General features: G+C 48.5%; 1 protein-coding gene across 1 annotated transcript in view; it reads left to right on the top strand.

The window, feature by feature from the left end:
- The first annotated feature begins 419 nt into the window (after positions 1-419).
- Positions 420-7,290, top strand: part of LOC147701053 (heat shock cognate 71 kDa protein-like) — a 106,761-nt gene continuing 99,890 nt past the window's right edge. The window contains exon 1 of the mRNA XM_086929848.1: positions 420-560. The gene's annotated coding sequence lies outside the window, so the exon portion shown is untranslated. The remainder of the gene's footprint in view (positions 561-7,290) is intronic.

The following is a 7,290-nucleotide window of genomic DNA, read 5'->3' as shown; positions in this document are numbered from 1 at the left end:
TGAACAAGTGTATGAAAAGTAAACAGGTAAATACGAAAATATAAACAGAATTGTACAGAAGAAGCTCAGTTTAAACTTTCTATTGAGCTGAACATGCACCCCAGCTCACCCCGGCTCCTGACATTTGAATCTAAATTAGGCCCCCCTCATTGAGTAAAATTAGCGGTTGCGTCACGGACAGAAAGATCCAGAAAGGGAGGGAGGGTGGAAAAAATGTAGCAGCTCCCGCCTCTCCCCTCGGCCGCCAGCACACTCTTCGTCAGCAGCAGGCAGCCCTGGCAGGGCTCCCGGTGGTCGGGGCTTACAGTGACTGGCAGTCCTGGGGGCGCGTCTCGTTGGTCAGCTGGTGCGGAGGCTATTTTCTGATTGGGTTGTTGAAGAAGAGGATGCGCCCTAGGCGTCTGTGATTGGACGGTGGGCGGGTGCAGGCGGCTCGGTGCTGAATCTAGAAGCTTCTTTAGGCTCTGCCCGCCCCGTCCTCGCTCCCCACATCAGCAGCAAAGGTGCTAGAGCCCGGACCGAGCTCCCCTGTGTGCACCGAACACAGAACCAGCAGACAGGTAGCGTATGCAGGGGAAGGGTGTGTGCTATGCGTCCACAGCTGGTGGGATGCACATAGCTCCTCTTCTGCGTTCAAATCCTTTCTGGGAGCTTTGGGCACACTCTTAAGTTTTAAACACAGTCAGGTCGTAATCGACTTTTCGTTATCTTTTAGAAAAAAAATGCAAATAATTTAAAGAGTTTAGAGTTGTTTTGTTTATAGATAACTCAATTCTTGTTTCTTGCTTGCATTGGGGTGTTGCTTGTGCGGGGTTGTGTGATTTAAGAACTGCTGTTTAATAGACCACTGCATCTGGAACATAAGTGCACTAACCTGCCTTGTTGTAGCCTGACGAATAAAGATGTATTTAATCAATTGGAGCCTTTTTCCGTATTTGGAGCATGCTGCCCTGCAGACCAAGTTTGTTGTTCTGCAGGGGCATTCACCCGCCGAGCACTCGCACTGGCTTTGCAGCCTGCACCCGTGGGTTATTCACCTGCATATGCTGCAGGACTTAACATACGAGTGTTGGGCCTGGTACCGTCTCCACATAGTAAGTGCAACAGTTTCACAATCAGTGACAGTTTGACAGGCGTCCACTCTTGCCTGCAGCGGGTGCGATGACCCGCGGTGCTGCAGGCCTCATGTACCTGCAGACTGCATGGGTCCCTGGAGTGCGCTCGTTAACCTGTGAGATTTTAACGGGGGTTGTGACCGATCTTCTGCAGCATGTGCTTTAACCAGCTGAGCGGTCACTGGCATTGGAATGTCTGCTCTAGTACAGCAATCCACTGACCTGTGGGATTGCAGCTTGTGACATGTATGTTGTGCAGAGAGGTGCATGCTTGTTCACTCACAAGTTACGTTTCAGCTCGAATTATCTGGAAGTTACGCACTAGTTAGCAGCACGTGCATTAACCGAATAAGTTACTGTCTCATTGGGACTGGTGCCTATTGTGATCGGGGGCCGGCGGACCACTCGATTCTTCTTGAAACAGCAGATACCCACTAGGCTGGTGCACCCGGGCTGCAGTCTGCATGCTGTGTAGGGCTCCATGCAGCAGGCGCATGAACAGCTGAGCCCCCTTCGAGCTTGGGACCGGCGGTTATGCACTGATCTCGAATGTAACGTGCGTGAAACCGCTGGGCTCGGGCTGTCATTGACTGTGCACCTCTGCAGCAGGCGGCCTGCCCACTGAGCTATAACGTCTGGTGCAGGGCGGGAGCTGTCACCCGGCGTGTGAAGGATGCTTTCTCCCGTACAGCTTCGCGGGGGTCCTTTCGCACGTCCATGACTGCTGCGGTGCACAGGAGGCTGCGGGTGCACATTTTGCACCAGTGCGCGTGCAACGAGCGCCGTCTGCTCTCTGGAACCTTCCAGAACCGAGATGTGTCGTAACCCCCGGCACTCTTGGAAGACCGGAGAGGCCGGCCTCTCGAGGGGGGCAGAACCTGCAGACTGAAGTATTTCAGGAGGGGGCGGAGGGACAACTTCTTGGCTCAGGAAAAAGAGCAAGGCTTGTTTGTGAGTGAAAAGGCGCTGCGAATGGGCGATACTGGCACCGACCACTATGGGCGAGCCCCCGGTTTGCTGGTGTATCGGTCAGATGATGCTGCTCGAGCCCCTCTTGGCAGGATTAATGCCCCGGAAACTGGCAGCGGATTCTTCGGGTTCTCAGCAGCGGAAACGTCCAGAAGTTGGCGAGGCTGGTGCACGCCTCGGATCCTACGCTAGGGCGCTTGGCGGTGCACCCGAAGACCGAAGCGCTACACACGCATACCGGGTGGAGTACCGAAGGAGAGTTCCCTCGTAACCTACGGTCCGTGGAGGTCTCCCCGAGGCGGCGTTCGCAGCCTCATCCCCGGTGGATCCTTCCAGAAAGCGCTATATGATGTACCCGAGTGGTGAGGAGCTATACCAGCCAATATCGGAGTTCACGCCTTTAAAGCCTGTTCAGGTGACAGTTCTGTCTAAGTCTACCCAGAGCGGCGTCTCCAGCCTTTATCATCGGTGGATCCTCCCAGAAGGCGCTTGAGCATGGCCCCGGAGCGCTATACACAGATACCGGAGCCTGTGAGTAAAGGCAGGAGTAAGCAGCTGCTCTGCGCAGGTGTGTCCGGGCGCCGTCTGCAGCCTGCGCAGCCCACGGATCCTTCCAGAAAGCTCTTGATTCGTGCACGCGAATGAAAAGGCACTATACCCATGACAGAGTTAAACCATTAGACACTGCCCTGGTAGGTACGGTGATGTTTAATCCTATCCAGAAAGGGCAGTCTGCTGCCTGCATCTGCACTAATCCTTGCTGAGGTTTCCCAAGGTGGAGGCGCTATTGCGGCTAGAGTCGGTGTGCGGCGCCGTGGCGTCAGCCGCGTGCACGCGGGGCGGGGTTCCGCTGGATTGGAAGCACCACGCATGGCCTGGGGCCACTTGGCAGCCGTGACTCCTTCGGGAAGCTTCTGCCGTGGGAGGAGCGCCCGGTCCATGGCAGGGTCGCTTTGGTTGACTCCCCCAGCCGGGGAAGTATTTATAAACTAATGCAGAAGTGGATGGGACGTGCGAAATTGCTCTCCTTTTCTTTATTTTCTTACTGGGCCGCTCCCTCCCCGCCACAGGGGGCGGGTAACCATGGCTTGTGTGCCAGATGCAGCTTTCACCTCCGGGTCCTGAACACCCTTCTCCGCCGGTGCTGGCTGCAGATTAACCACAGAGGGTGGGGCCGGACACCTCAGTCTGCAGGGTAGGGCTCGAGTGCCCCACCCCTAACAAGGTAATGCTTATTTATAAGATTGTATGGAGCTCGGATATTACCCAAGGCGCTTTACAATAGAGGCAAGAACTTGCATGAGAGATTAGGAGTAACGGGACAATGCGTATCGCTACTAAAGTTACTCCGGGTAAGAGTTACATATTTACAATTTACATATTAATCACAGGGTACATATTTGTTTAAAGCGACTCAGGTTACACTGATAAATATTACAAGAGTTGAATACAAGTTAAGTTTCAAAGTTATGACTCATCATCATCAAAATACCTTATTTCGGCCTATGAGGCCATAAAAGTGAAAAAAAACGGTAAAATTCATACATACATACATGACATGATCAAGAAGTGTTATGTAGGGGAAACAGCCACTACAACGAAGCCGTTTCCACGAATGCAGTAACCACGCATGCTTTACAACGCATGCGTGGTTACCACTATAACCTTTACCACGCATTCCTTTACTACGAAATACGTAGTAAAGGAATGTGAGTTAAAGGTCAAATAATGAAGAGGGGGCTTGGGGGGAGGAGGGTGCGGGGGGGGGGGGGGGGTCCCCCCCCCCCCCCCAAAAAAAAAAAAAAAAACGAGCGGAAATAAAAAAAGAAAACTTACATTAAAACAGACTTCAGTGCCCCTGTCATCAATGAAAGAGCCTCCACAACGTCGTAGCGTGTCCGTCATTATAGCAGTCCTTTTTTTATTTTCTTAGACGTGTTTTGCTTGTTTCTGTGGATGATGGAAGTAAGGGCTGCTGATGAAAGGGTGCAGGTGTCGGGTAAGAAAAAAAATCTATGATCATAAAAATTACCCTGACTTAAAAGTATGAAGTGTTTCCCTCCTTTCCTTCTGTAGACTGACCCCTCTCCATGCCTCATTTCACATTTTTTAGCCTATCACTATCATTATGTACTAGGGACGTAAGATGTTTCGAAGATGTTTTTTTCCGTAGAATAATCCTGCGTACAAAAATGCTGCGTGCTAAAGCCACTTGCGAAGTAAAATTCGCGTGGTAATGCCATGCGTGGTACTGGTTAGCGTGGTATAATCATATAACCGTTAGTAGCAGTCAGGGTCATACCATTTAATGTGAGGGCATGCATGGCGGGGAGCTTGGCTATGAGTGTAATTGGGAAAAAATGTCTTTGGAAGTGACATTTGGAAGAGATGAGTTTCAAGTTCTCTTTTGAAGATGAGAAAAGAGGTGCTGGTACGAAGGTTTGAAGGTAGCGAGTTCCAGATTCAGGTTGAATTTCCTGAGTATGATTGCGCCTGAAGTCTTTCCTTTTGAAAGTTGGAGGATGGAGCAGCCCAGGGCTCGACAAATCTGAAAAATTGTACTAGTCCTGCAGGTCTAGTAACTTGGAAAATCCCCAAACGGAGCAAAAGTGACAAGTTAACAAGATTTCAAGGCATCTTTATTGCTCAGTCCCTTTGTGAGCAATAAAAATGCCTTTAAATCTTGTTATCTTGTCACTTTTGCTCCGTTTTCAAAGACAGAGGACAAACGTTAGTTTGTCTAAAAATAGCTCGTCCTCATCCATTCTCCCTCGCAACGAGTTTGTTAGGAAGCGAGGGGCGGATGTGTGAATGGCTTTATCAGTGATGCAAGCAGTCTTATGTATGGTCCTAGCTTCAATAGGAAGCCAGCAGAGAGTTATGAACTAAAGGGTCATTTCTTTTAGCCCCACAGATGCATCCACGCAGCTGATTAAAGGATGGACTTTATTAAGGAGGCTTGCAAGTAGAGAATTACAGTAGTCCAGTGTGGAGAGTACCAAAGTTTGGACTTGAGTATTCAGGTCTTGATCAGGAATGTAACATCAGATCCCCCAGTGACGTCTCAGTTGGAAGAGTGCATTCTCGATCATGGTGTTGATTTGTGATCAGAGGTTGTCTTTTGTCCAGGTGGAGATCAAAATATAGTGGTCTCTTTAAAACTTAGTTCAGGTCCTTGGTCGTAATTGATGCTTTGAAAGTATTATAGAAACGTGGTATTTCTCCAGATACAAGTTGATTCTGTATTTTATTTTTAAGAACCAGTCTTAGTGGAGTTGCTCTGTGGATAACAAATGGGAAACTTCCGTCTGAAACATAAGTCCTCCGGAGGCCCGTACGGATCAATTACGACCAAGGACCTGAACTAAGTTTTTAAAGAGACCACTATATTTTGATCTCCACCTCATGACTGGTGATATAATTTAGCCTGTGACCGCCTCTTAAGTCAAGAAAACGCCCTGAATAAGAGTTCAGGCTATACATATATATAAACCTTAAGATACTACTTGACAATTGAGGCCTTATGAATACCGCTTTACAGAACACAGGTCACATCCATCGGGAGGTCAGCTTCAATTACAACAAGCCCTGAAGAAGTCCCCTGCGTGGGACGAAACGCGTCGGCTGTGTGGTACTCCATTTTTGCTGAATAAAGATTGAAAATCCATAAAATGAAAATCATCGTTTGCAACTTATTGTAATATTCATTTATACACTATTGTTTGTGGTGCACCTTAGCTGTTGTTGAAAAGAGCCCTATTCAAGTTTCAGGTGCAACTCCTTCCTGCCATCTAGATGCAGATCTCTCTATTCACCACTTGGCTGACTCACCCTGTCTCTTGGAATCCCCCAGCCCTGTCACTCACAAAACCAGACAAAGGAATACTCGACCTAGTAAAGGCAGGCTTGAAATGTTAGACAAGCAAATACCTACTTTCTAAAAAGTGGTATTTGCAAACACAGAATGTTAAAACCAACTTTACTAAAAAAATTATTTTATCATTCTGAGTTCAGGCACACTAAACTCTAATTTCTACCATGTTCTCTGGGACAGTTAGGATTATAAACATGTAATAATTCTAACAGCCCATTCTGGCCGATGGAGAACCGGTAGCCTTGCAACACTGAAACACGAAAATGGCTGTAATTCACTATTAGGACATGCCACAAAGACCAGGGCTTGTCCTACCTTATACTTACAATGCCCCCTGCCCTTGGGCCTACCATAGGGGTGACTGATATGAAGAAAAGGGAAGGCTTAGGGACTGGTAAGTGGGTTCACTTGCCCAGTCAGCATGACAGTACCAGACTGCACGCAGGCTCTGCAATGGCAGACCTTAGACACATTTTACAAGCCTGCTTCTGTGGGTGGCACAACTAGTGCTGCAGGCCCACCGGCAGCATTTGGATTTACACGCCCTGGGCACACTCAGTGCACTGTACTAGGGTCTGACAAGTAAACCAAATAATAACAAAAGAGTGTACAAAGTTCCCCAAAGGAATAAGGATTAACAAAGTGTCTCTCTCACTGAAGGATGTATATAGGCGTGCCTGGGAATACAAGGAATTCCTTATCGGAACTTAGGATGCCTCACACAACTAAAAAGCTGGACGACTGTTGTCATCCTACCTGATGGTTGTTTCGTCTCATCATTGGCCTCCTGCTCCAGCGTCCGGCTGGCGGTGCAATGCCTGACGGGTAGCACGGAGTGCTACACTTTGGTGGAGTTCTTTTGTTCCTGGCCAGTGGATGAGTGCGTGTGAGGGGCCTGGGGGGTGAAGTAGTGAGCGTGAAGGAGTGATTTAAAAAAGGTAAGTATAGTCCACTCAGACAACTTTATTCGTGTGGCTAACTGCCTTATTAAAAGAGTGAAGGGAGGGGTACCGAAGCTCAAAGTGAAGTAGTTGGGCTTCGTTCAACCCTCACCTATGGTGTGGTCAACATGTTTCATGCCATATAGGCAATTCTTCAGGACCTTAACGTGCTCATAAACTTAAAAAAACTTATCCGGGCTGTCAGATGTATCATATACAACCTGCGTGGTCGAATGTACCAAGGCAGGATGGAGTCCTGCGTGGATGCCCGCTCTAAGAGAAAAAAAATAATCATAGAAATACGAATGAAAGACTAATCATTCTTTGCAGCCTCATATCCAATATGTAGGTCAGGTCTTAACATCAAGAAAGGGAAGAGCCATTTTCCCAG

This window comes from Lissotriton vulgaris, chromosome 7 (assembly GCF_964263255.1).
Source record: "Lissotriton vulgaris chromosome 7, aLisVul1.2, whole genome shotgun sequence".
NCBI classification, from domain to species: Eukaryota; Metazoa; Chordata; class Amphibia; order Caudata; family Salamandridae; genus Lissotriton; species Lissotriton vulgaris.
The sequence above is the reverse complement of the archived record's forward strand: the minus strand, read 5'-3'. Positions and strand labels throughout refer to the sequence as shown.